The sequence below is a fragment of the Gekko japonicus genome, unplaced genomic scaffold (assembly GCF_001447785.1).
Source record: "Gekko japonicus isolate JY-2015 unplaced genomic scaffold, Gekko_japonicus_V1.1 scaffold493, whole genome shotgun sequence".
NCBI classification, from domain to species: Eukaryota; Metazoa; Chordata; class Lepidosauria; order Squamata; family Gekkonidae; genus Gekko; species Gekko japonicus.
This window is the reverse complement of record NW_015175371.1, coordinates 1,030,298-1,039,756: the sequence shown is the minus strand read 5'-3', so window position 1 is coordinate 1,039,756 and position 9,459 is coordinate 1,030,298.

Below are 9,459 nucleotides of genomic sequence, written 5' to 3'. Positions count from 1 at the left end.
GGCTAGTTTGGCTCAAATCCATACTGAAACAGCCTGAACTCAAGGAAGAAACCTGCCTTACAATGCCTTTCTCTCTTCAGCTGCTGACTTACATTTTATACCCACACAAACATACAAAGTATTGAAGCTCATCTACAAACTCGGAAGGAATCCTGGAAACAGAGTTCATTTAGTGGAATCATAAAAGCTGTTGGCCTAGAGAATTAGCAAATGAGAGTAGTCAAAATAATATCACCTACACAGTAAAAATCAACACCAGAAAGCTCATATTAAGTATCAGATGACCCCAACACACACACACACATGCACACACACACACACACACACACACACACTGTAATTTATTTCATTCAGGAAAAGGAAGATGAAGCCAAACAGGTAGAGCAAATGGGCAAAGCAAAGTAGCCCAGCAACACAGTGACCTCAAGAATGAACTCCATGCATCAATTAGTTCTTTTGGACCTACAGCGCTTATCAGATGTTACCTTGTGGTGTGGCAGATTCTATAGTGGAGATTAATTCTATACTGTTCTTGTAACATATATGAAGGAGCACCTTAAAAATGATAAATGGACAATATGATTATTTCACGTCAGTGCCAAGATCTCTAGTGCAAGATAGTGATGGCACAGGAAATAACTGTAGTTCTTCATTATGGGAGTTTTCAGAGTCCTGTGGTTACCAGACTATCCTTTTTAAATGGCAATGTTTATGTTTACTTTCCTTTATTCATTATTGACTGCTTTAATATATCCCACTACTCTGATGTCACTTCCAGTCAAAAGAGATCAGCATGGCTTCTGCATATAGGAGTCCTGCCTCACCAACCTTTTGGAGTTCTTGAGAAAGTAAAGAAGCATGTGGACAATGGTGACCCATTGTTTTATTTATGACAGAGTGTTAACATAAGAACATAAGAGATGCCAATGTTGGATCAGGCCAAAGGCCCATCCAGTCCAACAGTGTCACACAGTGGCCAAAAATACCAGATGCCATCAGGAGGTCCACCAGTGGGGCCAGGACATGAGAAGCCCTCCCACTGTTGACCCACCCCCAAGCACCAAGAAGACAGAGCATCACTTGCCCCAGAGTCCCTGGGCGATTTCTCACTAGAGCTGCCCCGCAGCACAGCCGCCGTTTGCCCCGACACAAACATGTCAATTTCACACCGAAGCTCTGGGGCTGCATTTTGACTCAAGGCTTTGCCCGATTTCCTTCGCAATTTTGTGATCCTGGTTTTTGAGGATTTTGAAACTGCGGAGGAAATCGGGTGAAGCCGCAGGTCAAATGCAGCCCCGCAGCCTCGGGTGTGAAATTGACATGTTTGTGTTGGGGCAAACGGCGCTGCGCTGCAAGGCAGCTCTAGTGAGAAATCGCCCCCTATCTATACCTTGTGGCTAATAGCCAATGATGGACCTCTGCTCCATATGCTCCATATGTTGGGCTAGATGGGTCATTCGTCTGATCCATATGTGTTGGACTGGATGGGCCATTGGCCTGATCCAACATTGGCTTCTCTTATGTTCTTATGTTCTCTTAAAATTATAGAGGGTTATAAAATGATGCATGCTGTGGAGAGAGTTGACAAAGATAAAATTTTCTCCATCTCACAAAATATTAGAACTCGAAGGCATCCAATGAAGCTGATGGGCAATAGGTTCAGGACAGATAAAAGGAAATACTATATTACACAGAGAGTGATTAAAATGTGGAATTCGCTGCCAGAGGATGTAGTGATGGCCACAGGAATAAAACTTTAAAAGGGGATTAGATAGATTCATGGAGGAAAGGTCTAGCAATGGCTACTAGCCATGGTGACTGAGGGGAACCTCCACATTCAGGAACACTAAGCCTCTGAATCCTAGAGCCGGGGACAACATCAGGGGAAGGCTTCAGCCTCTATGCCTTGTTGTTGGCCATCCAGAGGAACTGTTTGGCCACTGTGTGACACAAGATGCTGAGCTAGATGGATCATTGGTCTGATCCAGCAGGGCTCTTCTTATGTTCTTAAGATGTGGTTAGTTGACCAGTGAAATATTATCACATATTGCGTTCGATCCAGACTGCCTTCTTGCTCAATCTTAACCAATTCCCTTCCTTATTACAGTCCCCATTCTGCATGGTTTTTGTCTATGCTGGTCCCATAATCCCCACCATAACCTTTTGGTGGTCAAAGGGGACTGTTTGGTGTAGTGGTTAGAAGCACAGCCTCTAATCTGGGAGAACTGGGTTTGATTCCCCACTCCTCCATATGCAGTTGCTGGTGTGACCTTGGGTCAGTCACAAGTTGTCTCAGAACTGTTCTCTCAAGAGCAGTCCTCAAAAGAGCTCTCAGCCCCACCTACCTTGCAGGGTGCCTGTTGTGGGGAGGGGAAGGGAAAGGAGATTGTAAACTGCTCTGAGAGTCTGAGTGAAAGGTGGAATATAAATCCAAATCTCTTCTTCTTCCTTCTTTCTGTTCTAGTGGAAAAGCTCATTGGAATGAAACCAGTGTCAAATCATTATCATTTAAAAAAATCTTTTACAGTCCTGTTACAACAACAAAAGCACCTTAATCATTAGCAGATTTGATATTTGTGCTAATTAAAAAATGAATTAGTTAACTGCAAAGCCTCAAGTCACTAAAATTGTAATAAATAATTATAACTTTTAACAGTGGGTTTCCATACACATGAATAATAAAATTATTATTAGTTAACTGCAAAGCCTCAAGTCACTAAAATTGTAATAAATAATTATAACTTTTAACAGTGGGTTTCCATACACATGAATAATAAAATTAAAAGGTGTGATGCCACCCACACAGTGACATCCTTTTCTTTATGACATATATGATAATAATTGACAGTGGTCAAATAATAGGCAGTAAGTTAACTGATCAGTTGACAGTGTTTGATATGCCAATTGACCAGGCCGTGAATCTTTTTTTTTTGGCCCCCCGCAGGGGATATTTTATTGCATTTTCTATAAACTACAAAGAAACAAGGAAGGGTACCTACAAACCACAGGTGAAAGTAAAGAAAACCACTAAAAACCCAAGAAGTGGTGGTCATACATTGCTTACAAAATTAGCTTTAAGATTTGTTAACATTGAAGGTCATCAAAAAGTGTATCGCTTCTCTTATATACATTCCAGCTAATCAGACTATTCAAAGAGACAAACAAGAGCATAATTAATTTTCACCAGTGCAAATATCAGGATCTCATTTTTAGAAATGTTGTTCCCCCAATTGGTAACCACCACCCCTTAAAACCAGGACTTCTTCAATCATATATATGCTATCTCATCTCCTCTTCCTTTATTACAATCTTTATCTTCTTCTCCTAGTGGTACATATTATTACAACAAGTCTAACCAGCCTTAAAAACAGTTTCAATTCTTTCCTTTTAGGGCCTAATTTTCTTCTGGAGAGTCTGTCCATAATCACCCGGCAAATTTTCTTCTTTATGTAGACTGGGTATACGTCCCTTCACTTTACTTCGCTTTCAATCTGCAACTGGTCCCAAAACGTCATTTTTGGTTATTGGGGATTCTCCCGTCTTCATAATGCTTGTCTTTGGAATCATGTAATTGCTTGTTGATTGTTGGCTCTGTTCTTTATCTTTTTTGTACCAGTAGGGTTCACTATAACAGTTCACATTTTGGTAAAGTCTGTGGTATTCAGGTCACCTCACCTGACCAGCCTCTCACTTCCTGAAGAAGGCTTAAATTCCATTTCAGTCATTCTCCGCTTTCGATCACCATTTTCAGGGATGTTTACTTTACTTTTCTTTTTTGCAAAAGTCCCGAATGTTTGCCTTTTGCTTCGGTGCTTCTTGTAGGCTCTTTAATACAGTCTATATTGCTTATAGCTCTGTCTCCCCCCCGAGGGTGCTCTGAATTTGCTTTGTTGTCTGGGGGCAGAGTTCCCCCCCTCGCTTAGTAGGGGAGGACTGCAAGCCGTTGCTCTGATGTTTCGTTTCAACTTTACTTACTCTTCATATGTAGATCAAGTAGATCTCGCCAACTGGTATGCTTATTTACTGCCCGACCTCCACTCACTTGATGGGGTGTGCATAGCTTAGTCCTTGCAGGAACACAGCAGAGAGACCGTTGGGGCAAAGGAATGCCTCAATTCACAAGCAGCGTGCCGGGGGAGAGGTGACCCTCAGCACCCCATGACTAGGGACCCATCACAAGGATCCCCGGGGAGTGTGCACATTTGCACCCCCTCTCTAACCACTGGTTTGTGGGCTGAATCCCTGGGAGCCCCCAGGAGACACAGCTGCCATTAGCTCACCAAAACTCCACCTCCCTACCAGGCTGTGATTCTTACCATGCACTATAACTTCCCCTCAGACTGAATGTATATACTTTTTGCATTACTATTATAATTGGAATACTATTACTGTTGTTAAATTGGCATATGGCTCTACTTTGTTTTATGACAAAGTAAACATTGAGATTGCTGAACAATATGTTGCATAATGACACTTGCCTCTCTGGGCTTCCTTATCACTCCCTGATCGTTTAATTTAGGTTCACAACTATGCTGCTAGATTAGGCAGAATCCTTCTGTCTTCATAGATCTTATATTCAAGTATTCCTGCATACTGTTCATTGTTTGGAACCTTTCCAGTCAGGTTTTAGGCTTTGTTATGGAACTAAAACAGCCTTAATTGCCTTAGTTGCTCTGCTGGATGACCAGCACTGGGAGATGGACAGGGAGTGTGAGACTCAGTTAATTCTCTTGGACCACTCTGGGGTTTTTGAATCCCTTGATCATGGTATTCTTCTGGACAGCTTTTCTGAGGTGGGACTGGGAGGCACTGTTTTGTGGTGGTTCCAGTCCACCATGGTGAGGACATTTCAGAAGGTGAAGCTGGCACCCCAAGAGAGGGCTTTCTTAGTCATGGCACCAAAACTCTGGAACACTCTTCTCAATGAGACTTGCCTGTCCTCTTCTGTTGCTGTCTTCCACCAGTGGGTAAACACCTTCTTGTTTTATATGGTGTTCCCTCAATGTTCACTTTTTCTTGCCCTAGGTTTTAATAGTGTTTAAAAAATGTTTTAGTATCTATATTTTAGCTTTTGTTTGGGTTTAATGGTTTTTAAGATGTTTTTTGTAATGTATTTAATCTGTCAGCCACCTTGGAGGCCCTGATGAGGGCAAAAAGTCAGGATATAAATTTTGTAAATAAAATAATATACACATAAATAAATATATTTTCCCTCAAAGTCCTTTTCACTGTCTTGTTTTCGTCCTTTGCATCATGCAGTGATACCTTTTCTATATTCAAAGGGTTTTTTTTCTTTTAAGGATAACAGCCCACTTGCCTTTTTTATGTTATCCTTAGTTTTTTAACAAGCTATACACTTTTATATCACTCATCTCAAGTCTTCAGTCCTTGAGATTCACTGTTTCAGATTTTAGTGCATGTTTATAAAGATGCTTAGATCATCCTGTTCTGCAAGAGTTTGTGTCTCATACTTGAAGTCTCAGAACCTGAAATATAGCTTTATCTTTTTGGAATATCTGGAGAAAGATAATAAAACAAGTCCTTCAGTTAACCTAGTGGTAAGGTGATGTCATTGAATGTCATGCTCAGAGCTGAGGTCATAGCAAAGAGAGCAGAATGCTGGACAGACCTGCAGAAAAAACTTCAATTTTTTGTTGCAACCAATGTTCCCTCTAAGCTGTAGAGTCTTGTGAGCAAAAATTCTATTTTGTGAGCTACTGGCATTAAAGCTGTGAGTGAGTGATTTGGCTACTGCATAAGTTAGTTTGCTCTGGAGCCACCCTTCCTGAGCTAAGACAAAAATGTGTGAGCCGGAGGCTAAAAAACTGTGAGCTAGCTCACACTAACTCAGCTTAGAGGGAACACTGGTTGCAACATGTACCAGCATGCAGTATACTTTGCAGAGATCATTTGTACCACAATGCTATTTCACAAGTTGAGATGATTCACAGTAGGGAGGCACTTCCTTATTTTTTTTTCCATCAAAGGGAGCTTATACTTTTTGCCCATCTGAATAGTGTCATTAGACTACTAATTTACACTTTGGTAAAAGGGTCAGGAGTACTCCATTTTTTGATGATCTGATATTAAACTGAAAAGGAAAAAATTAATAGGCACTGTAATTTGCCACTGCCCTTCCATTATCTAGTGTTTTTTTGAATTACATAGCTTGTAAGACAAAAACTCAAATGCATAAGGTATTTCAAAGTGTTAAGTCTTTCCAACACTAAAGAATTCATTTTCTTTTATCCTAATAGAGTCCCTTTTTGCCAAAATATAAAAAAGATTTAATCTTCTTAATATTATCAGTCAATTTAGGAGGAAAAACTGGGGCATACAGCAACCAAATAATAAATATTGTAATTCTTCCATCATCTGCAAACTGCAGAAAATGTACTGATGCCTATCAGTGGCTGTGGGGTATCTTTAGAATAATCAGTACAATCAAAAAATGTTAAGAAAGGTGGGAAGGAGATAGTCCAGGATGAACAGTCCTTTCCCCTACTTATTTACTAACAGCTTAGTCATGGGTAGGTGAGCATGTGTACATGCACTGATTTCATTGAGCTTAAGGACTGTCAGGGTAGGACCCTGTCCTGTTGCAGTAACATAACCACGCTGTACCTGAGTTTTATCTCAGAAACTCCGTGAGTAACACACATCACAAAACAAAATAAAGCTTTATTGAAGAAAGTCAAGGTTTGAAAACAAGGCATATAGTTCAGTGGCAGTAAAATGCACAGAAAAACAAGAAAGCTAACTAGCTACCTTTTACTGGAGTCCTAACACAGCACAATTGGTTCTGAAGGTAAGGGGTCCTTGAGTATATATTAGTCCTTGAGTCCATTCTAGATCTCTTCCAGTCTAGTTTCCAACCAGGCCACAGGACAGAGATGGTCGTGGTCGCCCTCACAGATGACCTTCGGAGGCATTTGGATTGGGGCGGCATGGCAGTGTTGTTGTTGTTAGACCTGTCGATGGCATTCGACATGGTCGACCATCAACTACTGACCCACTGCCTCGCCGATGCCAGGATTCAGGGGTTTGCCTTCCAGTGGCTCTCCTCGTTCCTGCAGGGTTGGGGACAAAGGGTGGCACTGGGGAACAGCTGTCCTGAAGGCACCCACTAGATTGTGGAGTGCCACAAGAGGTGGTAGTTTCCCCAATGCTATTTAACATCTATATGCGCCCCCTTGCCCAGATTGCCCGGAGGCATGGGCAGGGTTGTCACCAGTATGTGGATGACACCCAGCTCTATCTGTTGTTGGGTGGCCAATCAGACTCTAGTCCAGGAGATCTGGACCTGGCGTTGAAAGCTGTGGCTGGTTAGCTTAGACTGAGCGGATTGAAATTGAATCCGATGAAGACAGAGGTCTTGTGCCTGAGTTGGAGTGGACCAAGGTTAGGGATCCCACTCCCAACCTTTGATGGGGCGCCGTTGGTTAGCAGCTTGGGAGTGCTCCTGGATGCTGCCTTAACAATGGAGGCTCAGGTAGCAGCCACTGCAAAGCAGGCCCGTAGCTAAGGAGTTTTTGGGGAGGGGGCCGGGAGGGGGCCGGGGGAGCCCACCAGCCAATCAAAGTTAATTAAATTAACATCGATTTAGTTGCTGGGATTCGTAAGGCACCTTCCAGCCCTAAAGAAGCCAGGCTAGTGGTGACAAGGGCCAGAGCCTTTTCTGTGACAGCCTCGCACTGGTGAAATGAGCTCCCAGAGGACATCAGGGCCCTGCGGGGCCTTCTGCAGTTCTGCGGGGCCTGTAAAACGGAGCTCTTCCACCAAGCTTATGATTAGGGGGCCACCGGTAACATCGTGGCCCTGGCCCTAACATCAGCACCAAAGTAATATCTGATAGCCTGGCAAGGAACCTGGAATATGGTGATTGTTATATCTGGATGCCGAAAGAATGCCGCCATTGCGTACTTACACTGCTAGCACTTTGCATTTTGTTGTGGTTTTAACTGTTTTAATATTTGTATTATATATATATATATATATATGAGACTGTGAGCCGCCCTGAGCCTGCCTTTGCAGGGACGGCAGGATATAAATCAAATAAACAAACAAACAAATAAATAAATAAATAAATAAATATGTCGTCTTAGCAGCATGGAGGCACAGAGAGGAAAGGGTAAAGGTATAGATAACACTTCTTCTCACTGACCACTTTTATAGAAAACTGCAAACCATAGCCTCCTGACCTTCTCAACTAATCACTGGACAGTGTCCATGGAATCTTCCAGGTGAGAGTGAGCTTAATTAGCAGTCTTGGATGTATGGACTTGTGGGAGGTACCCAGAACAGTAGTAAATCAATGAACTATGTAGAACAGAGAAGTAACTTGGGGAACAGTGTAGCTTCAGCTGGAACAGACTAGAAAATTCTCTTAAAATGGACCATTTTCAAACTGCCTCTTTATTCCATTTTAGTAACCAGCTGCTAGCAGAATTTATTTATGTGTTTATACAAACCTGCTTGCATCGGGTTAGCAAAGCATGGTTGAGCTGCTTTTGAGGGAAACTGCTTTCATCCATTTTCTACCCCTTTATTGCACTTCTGAATTAGTGGTATGCTGTACCACACACTGAAGTCGTATAGCAGTTTAGCACTACAGTACTCACATTAGAACGTGGTTTGTTTTTGTTTTTTAAGTCCAAGGAAGATCATACAGTGAAAAAGGCATGGGGGGGGGGAGTGGCACTATTTGAAACTACCATAGCGCTTCAGAGATGGCTCATTAACAGAAAGAAATTAGCTGTGTGAAACCCCTGTATCACTTTACTTGAAACTGGGCCAACAACTAATAACATCCGGTTTAGAATGGCAATGTGATAAGGGCCATGCTCTCTGTCTGGACAAAGGACATCTAACACTACAAAGGATCAAGCTACAAGAAGAGGGAATCAGAAAAGGTACAGGAAAGATATGTTAATTTTAACCATCTTATTGCATGCTAAAGTTCATAGCTAGTCATAAATATACATGCAATATAGTATGTGGTAGCACAATATGCAGTGGACTTGCATATTCGTTTCCAAAGATTGGTATGGAATCTGTCCAGAGTGGGGACTTATCAGGATGCTGGAGCAGGAATGAGGAGAAGAGATACAACACCTTTCTGTGTTATTTCTGATGCTACTGTGAGCACTGATGGGTGAAGCAACAAGGTCCTGAATAATGGACAGGTAGGCTATGTTCCATACCCTTCACAAAGACTTCAGCGGGCAGGACAAGCATTAGAAGAGAGCCATGGGTGGTTATATGAGGTTCAAGTGGCTAATGTATAGGTGAGGCTATTTCCTCTTTCATCTTAATCTCTACATTCAACTACGGACACTTTGCTGAGAGCAATCCTTATGAAGGTCAGGCAACTAGAACTTACACAGAAGCATTCTCATTTTCTGCCCTGTCACATACCTATACAGATGGGCCAAAGGCGAAGCATCTTTGAGATGCATT